The sequence below is a fragment of the Carcharodon carcharias genome, chromosome 4, assembly GCF_017639515.1.
Source record: "Carcharodon carcharias isolate sCarCar2 chromosome 4, sCarCar2.pri, whole genome shotgun sequence".
Classification (NCBI taxonomy): Eukaryota; Metazoa; Chordata; class Chondrichthyes; order Lamniformes; family Lamnidae; genus Carcharodon; species Carcharodon carcharias.
In genome coordinates this window covers 193,950,933-193,961,317 of record NC_054470.1, presented here as the reverse complement: position 1 = coordinate 193,961,317, position 10,385 = coordinate 193,950,933, and positions in this window count along the sequence as shown.

Sequence of the window (10,385 nt, the reverse complement as noted above, 5' to 3'; positions counted from 1 at the left end):
ATTGGTGTCTCTCACTCCCGGTGAGATATCTGTACTCTGACTGGTGTCTCTCACTCTCGGGGAGATATCTGTTAACTGACTGGTGTCTCTCTCTCCTGGGGAGATATCTGTACATTGACAGGTGTCTAACCCACGCATGGTGATATCTGTACACTGACTGGTGTCTCTCACTCCTGGGGAGATATCTGTACATTGACTGTTGTCTATCCCACTCGGGGAGATATCTGTACACTGACTGGTGTCCCTCCCCCTCGGTGAGACATCTGTACATTGACTGGTTTCTATCACTCTCGGGGAGATATCTGTACACTGACTGGTGTCTCTCACTCCTGGGGAGATGTCTGTAAACTGACTGGTGTCTCTCCCTCTCGGGCAGATATCTGCACACTGATTGGTTTCTCTCACTCCCGGGGAGATCTATGTACAATTAGTGGTGTCTCTCCCTCTCACGGAGATATCTGTACACTGACTGATGTCTCTCATTCCTAGGGAGATATCTGAACAATGACTGGTGTCGCTCCCTCTCGGGGATATATCTGTACACTGACTGGTGTCTCTCACTCCTAGGGAGATATCTGTACATTGACTGGTTTCTATCCCACTCGGGGAGATATCTGTACACAGACTGGTGTCTCTCACGCCCGGGGAGATATCAGTACGCTGACTGGTGTCTCTCACTCCTAGGGAATTATCTGTACATTGACTGGTGTCTATCCCACAGGGGAGATTTCTGTACACTGACTGGTGTGTCTCACTCCCGGGGAAATATCTGTACACTGACTGGTGTCTGTCACTCCCGGGGGGAGATCTGTACACTGACTGGTGTCTCTCCCTCTCGGGGAGATATCTGTAGACTGACTGGTGTCTCTCACTCCCGGGGAGATATCTGTACACTGACTGGTGACTCTCCACCTCGGGGAGATATCTGTACACTGACTGGTGTCTCTCAATCCTGGGGAGATATCTGTACACTGACTGATGTCTCTCATTCCTGTGGAGATATCTGAACAATGACTGGTGTCGCTCCCTCTCGGGGAGATATCTGTACACTGACTGGTGTCGCTCACTCCCGGGGAGATATCAGTACACTGACTGGTGTCTCTCACTCCGAGGGAATTATCTGTACATTGACAGGTGTTTATCCCACGCAGGGTGATATCTGGACACTGACTGGTGTCTCTCACTCCTAGGGAGATATCTGTACATTGACTGGTCTCTATCCCAATTGGGGAGATATCTGTACACTGACTGGTGTCCCTCCCTCTCGGGGGGGATATCTGTACACTGACTGGTGTTTCTCACTCCTGGGGGGATACTTTACACTGACTGGTCCCTCTCACTCCTCGGGAGATATCTGTACATTGACTGGTGTCTATCCCTCTCGGGGAGACATCTGTACACTGACTGGTGTCCCACACTCCTGAGGAGATATCCGCACACTTACTTGTGTCTCTCACTCCTGGGGAGATATCTGTACACTGACTGGTGTCTCTCACTCCCGGGGAGATCTATGTACACTTAGTGGTGTCTCTCCCTCTCAGGGAGATATCTGTACACTGACTGGTGTCTCTCAATCCTGGGGAGATATTGTACACTGACTGATGTCTCTCATTCCTAGGTAGATATCCGAACAATGACTGGTGTCGCTCCCTCTCGGGGAGATATCTGTACACTGACTGGTGTCTCTCCCTCTCATGAAGATATCTGTACACTGACTGGTGTCTCTCACTCCCGGGGAGATATCTGTACACTGACTGGTGTCTCTCACTCCCGGGGAGATATCTGTACACTGACTGGTGTCTCTCACTCTCAGGGAGATATCTGTACACTGACTGGTGTCTCTCCACCTCGGGGAGATATCTGTACATTGACTGGTGTCTCTCACTCTCGGGCAGATATCTGTCAACAGACTGGTGTCTCTCACTCCCGGGGAGATATCTGTACACTGACAGGTGTCTCTCACTCCCGGAGATATATGTACAATGACTGGTGTCTCTCACTGCCGGGGAGAAATCTTTACACTGACTGGTGTCTTTCCCTCTCGGGGAGATATCTGTACAATGACTGGTGTCTCTCACTCCTCGGGAGATATCTGTTCTCTGACTGGTGTCTCTCCCTCCTAGGGAGATATCTGTACACTGACTGGTGTCTCTCACTCCCAGGGAGATATCTGTACACTGACTGGTGTCTCACACTGCAGGAGATATCTGTACACTGATTGGTGTCTCTCACTCCTCGGGAGATATCTGAACAATGACTGGTGTCTCTCACTCCTCGGGAGATATCTGAACAATGACTGGTGTCTCTCCCTCTCAGGGAGATGTCTGTACACTGACTGGTGTCTCTCAATCCTGGGGAGATATCCGCACACTGACTGGTGTCTCTCCCACTTGGGGAGATATCTGTACACTGACTGGTGTCTCTCACTCCCGTGGAGATATCTGTAAATTGACTGGTGTCTCTCACTCCTGGGGAGATATCTGTACATTCACTAGTGTCTTTCCCTCTCTGGGCGATATCTGTACACTGACTGGTGTCTCCCCCTCTCGGGGAGATATCTGTACATAGAATGGTGTCTAACCCTCTCGGGGAGATATCTGTACACTGACAGGTGTCTCTCACTCCCGGAGATATATGTACAATGACTGGTGTCTCTCACTGCCGGGGAGAAATCTTTACACTGACTCGTGTCTTTCCCTCTCGGGGAGATATCTGTACAATGACTGATGTCTCTCACTCCTGGTGAGATACCTTTACAAAACTTGTGTCTCTCACTCCTCGGGAGATATCTGTTCTCTGACTGGTGTCTCTCCCTCTCGGAGAGATATCTGTACAGTGACTGGTGTCTCTCACTTCTGGGGAGATATCTTTACACTGACTGGTGTCCCTCACTCCTGGGGAGATATTCGCACACTTACTTGTGTCTCTCAATCCTGGGGAGATATCTGTACACTGACTGGTGTCTCTCACTCCCGGGGAGATCTATGTACACTTAGTGGTGTCTCTCCCTCTCAGGGAGATATCTGTACATTGACTGGTGTCTCTCAATCCTGGGGAGATATCTGTACACTGACTGATGTCTCTCATTCCTGTGGAGATATCTGAACAATGACTGGTGTCACTCCCTCTCGGGGAGATATCTGTACACTGACTGGTGTCTTTCACTCCTAGGGAGATATCTGTACATTGACTGGTTTCTATCCCACTCGGGGAGATATGTGTACACTGAATGGTGTCTCTCACTCCTAGGGAATTATCTGTACATTGACTGGTGTCTATCCCACAGGGGAGATTTCTGTACACTGACTGGTGTGTCTCACTCCCGGGTGGATAGCTGTGCACTGACTGGTGTCTGTCACTCCCGGGGGGAGATTTGTAAATTGACTGGTGTCACTCCCTCTCGGGGAGATATCTGTACACTGACTGGTGTCTCTCCCTCTTGGGGAGATATCTGTACACTGATTGGTGTCTCTCACTCCCGGTGAGATATCTGTACGCTGACTGGTGTCTCTCACTCTCGGGGAGATATCTGTTAACTGACTGGTGTCTCTCTCTCCTGGGGAGATATCTGTACATTGACAGGTGTCTAACCCACGCATGGTGATATCTGGAGACTGACTGGTGTCTCTCACTCCTGGGGAGATATCTGTACATTGACTGTTGTCTATCCCACTCGGGGAGATATCTGTACACTGACTGGTGTCCCTCCCCCTCGGTGAGACATCTGTACATTGACTGGTTTCTATCACTCTCGGGGAGACATCTGTACACTGACTGGTGTCTCTCACTCCTAGGGAGATATGTGTACATTGACTGGTCTCTATCCCAATCGGGGAGATATCTGTACACTGACTGGTGTCCCTCCCCCTCGGTGAGACATCTGTACATTGACTGGTTTCTATCACTCTCGGGGAGTTATCTGTACACTGACTGGTGTCTCTCACTCCTGGGGAGATGTCTGTAAACTGACTGGTGTCTCTCCCACTCGGGCAGATATCTGTACACTGACTGGTGTCTCTCACTCCCGGGGAGATATCTGTACACTGACTGGTGTCTCTCACTCCCGGGGAGATATCTGTACACTGACTGTTTTCTCTCTCTCCTGGAGAGATATCTGTACACTGACTGGTGTATCTCCCTCTCAGGGAGATATCTGTAAACTGACTGGTGTCTCACAATCCTGGGGAGATATCTGAACACTGAATGGTGTCTCTCACTCCTAGGGAGATATCTGATCAATGACTGGTGTCGCTCACTCTCGCGGAGATATCTGTACACTGACTGATGTCTCTCGCTCCCAGGGAGATATCTGTACACTGACTGGTGCTTCTCACTCCCGGAGATATATGTACAATGACTGGTGTCTCTCTATCCCGGGGAGATATCTTTACTCTGACTGGTGTCTCTCCCTCTCGGTGAGATATCTGTACATTGACTGGTTTCTATCACTCTCGGGGAGACATCTGTACACTGACTGGTGTCTCTCACTCCTAGGGAGATATCTATGCAATGACTGGGGTCTCTCCCTCTCGGGGAGACATCTGTACACTGACTGGTGTCCCTCACTCCTGGGGAGATATCCGCACACTTACTTGTGTCTCTCATTCCTGGGGAGATATCTGTACACTGAATGGTGTCTCTCATTCCTGTGGAGATATCTGAACAATGACTGGTGTGGCTCACTGTCGGGGAGATATCTGTACACTGACTGGTGTCTCTCACTCCTAGCGAGATGTCTGTACATTGACTGATTTCTATCCCACTCGGGGAGATATCTGTACACTGACTGGTGTCTCTCACTCCTAGGGAATTATCTGTACATTGACTGGTGTATGTCCCACAGAGGAGATTTCTGTACACTGACTGGTGTCTCTCACTCCTGGGGGGATACTGTACACTGACTGGTCTCTCTCACTCCTAGGGAGATATCCGTACATTCACTGGTGTCTATCCCACTCGGGGAGATATCTGTACACTGACTGCTGTCTCTCACTCCCGGGGAGATATCTGTAAACTGACTGGTGTCTCTCCCACTCGGGCAGATATCTGTACACTGCCTGGTGTCTCTCACTCCCGGGGAGATATCTGTACACTGACTGTTTTCTCTCTCTCCTGGAGAGATATCTGTACACTGACTGGTGTATCTCCCTCTCAGGGAGATATCTGTAAACTGACTGGTGTCTCACAATCCTGGGTAGATATCTGAACACTGAATGGTGTCTCTCACTCCTAGGGAGATATCTGATCAATGACTGGTGTCGCTCACTCTCGCGGAGATATCTGTACACTGACTGGTGTCTCTCGCTCCCAGGGAGATATCTGTACACTGACTGGTGTTTCACACTCCCGGAGATATATGTACAATGACTGGTGTCTCTCACACCCGGGGAAATATCTTTACTCTGACTGGTGTCTCTCCCTCTCGGAGAGATATCTGTACACTGACTGGTGTCTCTCACTTCTGGTGAGAAATCTGTGCACTGACTGGTGTCTCTCACTCCTAGGGAGATATCTATGCAATGACTGGGGTCTCTCCCTCTCGGGGAGACATCTGTACACTGACTGGTGTCCCTCACTCCTGGGGAGATATCCGCACACTTACTTGTGTCTCTCACTCCTGGGGAGATATCTGTACACTGACTGGTGTCTCTCACTCCTAGCGAGATGTCTGTACATTGACTGATTTCTATCCCACTCGGGGAGATATCTGTACACTGACTGGTGTCTCTCACTCCTAGGGAATTATCTGTACATTGACTGGTGTATGTCCCACAGAGGAGATTTCTGTACACTGACTGGTGTGTCTCACTCCCGGGGGGATATCTGTACACTGACTGGTGTCTCTCACTCCCGGGGGGATATCTGTACACTGACTGGTGTCTCTCACTCCCGGGGGGATATCTGTACACTGACTGGTGTCTCTCACTCCTGGGGGGATACTGTACACTGACTGGTCTCTCTCACTCCTAGGGAGATATCCGTACATTCACTGGTGTCTATCCCACTCGGGGAGATATCTGTACACTGACTGGTGTCTCTCACTCCCGGGAAGATATCTGTAAACTGACTGGTGTCTCTCCCACTCGGGCAGATATCTGTACACTGACTGGTGTCTCTCACTCCCGGGGAGATATCTGTACACTGACTGTTTTCTCTCTCTCCTGGAGAGATATCTGTACACTGACTGGTGTCTCTCCCTCTCAGGGAGATATCTGTACACTGACTGGTGTCTCACAATCCTGGGGAGATATCTGAACACTGAATGGTGTCTCTCACTCCTAGGGAGATATCTGATCAATGACTGGTGTCGCTCACTCTCGCGGAGATATCTGTACACTGACTGATGTCTCTCGCTCCCAGGGAGATATCTGTACACTGACTGGTGTTTCTCACTCCCGGAGATATATGTACAATGACTGGTGTCTCTCAATCCCGGGGAGATATCTTTACTCTGACTGGTGTCTCTCCCTCTCGGTGAGATATCTGTACATTGACTGGTTTCTATCACTCTCGGGGAGACATCTGTACACTGACTGGTGTCTCTCACTCCTAGGGAGATATGTGTAGATTGACTGGTCTCTATCCCAATCGGGGAGATATCTGTGCACTGACTGGTGTCTCTCACTCCCGGTGGGGATATCTGTAAACTGACTGGTGTCTCTCACTCCCGGGGAGATATCTGTACACTGACTGGTCTCTCTCACTCCTAGGGAGATATCTGTACATTGAATGGTGTCTATCCCACTCGGGGAGATATCTGTACACTGACTGGTGTCTCTCACTCCCGGGGAGATATCTGTACACTGACTGGTGTCTCTCACTCCTAGGGAGATATCTGTACATTGAATGGTGTCTATCCCACTCGGGGAGATATCTGTACACTGACTGGTGTCTCTCACTCCCAGGGAGATATCTGTACACTGACTGGTTTCTCTCACTCCTGGGGAGATATCTGTACACTGACTGGTGTCTCTCACTCCTGGGGAGATATCTGAACACTGAATGGTGTCTCTCACTCCTAGGGAGATATCTGATCAATGACTGGTGTCGCTCACTCTCGCGGAGATATCTGTACACTGACTGGTGTCTCTCGCTCCCAGGGAGATATCTGTACACTGACTGGTGTCTCTCGCTCCCAGGGAGATATCTGTACACTGACTGGTGTTTCTCACTCCCGGAGATATATGTACAATGATTGGTGTCTCTCACTCCCCGGGAGATATCTTTACTCTGACTGGTGTCTCTCCCTCTCGGAGAGATATCTGTACACTGACTGGTGTCTCTCACTTCTGGTGAGAAATCTTTACACTGACTGGTGTCTCTCACTCCTAGGGAGATATCTATGCAATGACTTGTGTCTCTCCCTCTCGGGGAGATATCTGTACACTGACGGGTGTCTCTCATTCCTGTGGAGATATCTGAACAATGACTGGTGTCGCTCCCTCTCGGGGAGATATCTGTACACTGACTGGTGTCTCTCACTCCCAGGGAGAAATCTGTACACTGACTGGTGCCTCTCACTCCCGGAGATATATGTACAATGACTGGTGTCTCTCACTCCCGTGGAGATATCTGTAAACTGACTGGTGCCTCTCACTCCTGGTGAGATATCTTTACACTGACTGGTGTCTCTCATTCCTCGGGAGATATCTGTTCTCTGACTGCTGTCTCTCCCCCTCGTTGTGTCATCTGTACACTGACTGGTGTCCCTCACTCCTGGGGAGATATCCGCACACTGACTGGTGTCTCTCACTCCTCGGGAGATATCTGTTCTCTGACTGCTGTCTCTCCCCCTCGTTGTGTCATCTGTACACTGACTGGTGTCCCTCACTCCTGGGGAGATATCCGCACACTGACTGGTGTCTCTCACTCCTAGGGAGATATCTGTGCAATGACTGGTGAATCTCCCTCTCGGGGAGACATTTGTACACTGTCTGGTGTCCCTCACTCCTGGGGAGATATTCGCACACTTACTTGTGTCTCTCACTCCTGGGGAGATATCTGTACACTGACAGGTGTCTCTCACTCCCGGGGAGATATCTGTACACTGACTGGTGTCTCTCACTCCCGGAGATATATGTACAATGACAGCTGTCTCTCACTCTCGGGGAGCTATCTTTACACTGACCGGTATCTCTCCCTCTCAAGAAGATATCTGTACACGGACTGGTGTCTCTCACTCCTGGGGAGATATTTGTACACTGCCTGGTCTCTCTCACTCTCGGCGAGATATCTTTACACTGACTGGTGTCTCTCACTCCTAGGTAATAATCTGTACATTGACTGGTGTCTATCCCACTCGGGGAGATATCTGTAAACAGACTGCTGTCTCTCACTCCCGGGGGGATATCGGTACACTAACTGGTGTCTCTCACTCGCGGGGGGATATCTGTACACTGACAGGTTTCTCTCCCTCTTTTGGAGATAACAGTACACTGCCTGTTCTCTCTCACTCTCTGGGAGATATCTGGACACTGACTGGTGTCTCTCACTCCCAGGGAGATATCTGTAACCTGACTGGTGTCTCCCACTCGGGGAGATATCTGTACACTGACTGGTGTCTCTCAATCCCGGGGAAATATCTGTACACTGACTGGTGTCTCTCCCCCTCAGGGAGATATCTGTACACTCACTGGGGTCTCTCACTCCAGGGGAGATATCTGTACACTGAATGGTGTCTCTCACTCCTAGGCAGATATCTGAACAATGACTGATGTCTCTCCCTCTCGGGGAGATATCTGTACAGTGCCTGGTGTCTCTCACTCCAGGAGATATATGTACAATGACAGGTGTCTCTCACTCTCGGGGAGATATGTTTACACTGACTGGTGTCCCTCCCTCTCGGGGAGATATCTGTACACTGACTGGTGTATCTCACTCCTGGTGAGATATCTTTACACTGACTGATGACTCTCACTCCTAGGGAGATATATGTACACTGACTGCTGTCTCTTCCACTCAGGGAGACATCTGTACACTGACAGGTGTCCCTCGCTCCTGGGGAGATATCCGCACACTGACTGGTGTCTCTCTCTCCTGGGAAGATATCTGTACATTGACAGGTGTCTATCCCACGCGGGGTGATATCTGGACACTGACTGGTGTCTCTCCCTCCTAGGGAGACATCTGTACATTGACTGGTCTCTATCCCTCTCGGGGAGATATCTGTACACTGACTGGTGTCCCTCCCTCTCGGTGAGATAGCTGTACATTGACTGGTTTCTATCACTCTCGGGGAGACATCTGTACACTGACTGGTGTCTCTCACTCCTAGGGAGATATGCGTAGATTGACTGGTCTCTATCCCAATCGGGGAGATATCTGTACACTGACTGGTGTCTCTCACTCCCGGGGGGATATCTGTACACTGACTGGTGTCTCACACTCCTGGGGTGATACTGTACACTGACTGGTCTCTCTCACTCCTAGGGATATATCTGTACATTGACTGGTGTCTATCCCACTCGGGGAGATATCTGTACACTGACTGGTGTCTCTCACTCCCGGGGAGATATCTGTAAACTGACTGGTGCCTCTCCAACTCGGGCAGATATCTGTACACTGACTGGTGTCTCTCACTCCCAGGGAGATATCTGTACACTGACTGGTTTCTCTCACTCCTGGGGAGATATCTGTACAATGACTGGTGTATCTCACTCCCGGGGACATATCTTTACTCTGACTGGTGTCTCTCCCTCTCGGAGAGATATCTGTACACTGACTGGTGTCTCTCACTTCTGGTGAGATATCTTTACACTGACTGGTGTCTCTCACTCCTAGGGAGATATCTATGCAATGACTGGTGTCTCTCCCTCTCGGGGAGACATCTGTGCACTGACTGGTGTCCCTCACTCCTGGGGAGATATCCGCACACTTACTTGTGTCTCTCACTCCTGGGGAGATATCTGTACACTGACTGGTGTCGCTCCCTCTCGGGGAGATATCTGTACACTGACTGGTGTCTCGCACTCCTAGCGAGATGTCTGTACATTGACTGATTTCTATCCCACTCGGGGAGATATCTGTACACTGACTGGTGTCTCTCACTCCTAGGGAATTATCTGTACATTGACTGGTGTCTGTCCCACAGGGGAGATTTCTGTATACTGACTGGTGTGTCTCACTCCCGGGGAGATATCTGTACACTGACTGGTGTCTCTCAATCCCGGGGAGATATCTGTACACTGACTGGTGTCTCTCCCCCTCAGGGAGATATCTGTACACTCACTGGGGTCTCTCACTCCAGGGGAGATATCTGTACACTGAATGGTGTCTCTCACTCCTAGGCAGATATCTAAACAATGACTGATGTCACTCCCACTCGGGGAGATATCTGTACAGTGCCTGGTGTCTCTCACTCCAGGAGATATATGTACAATGACAGG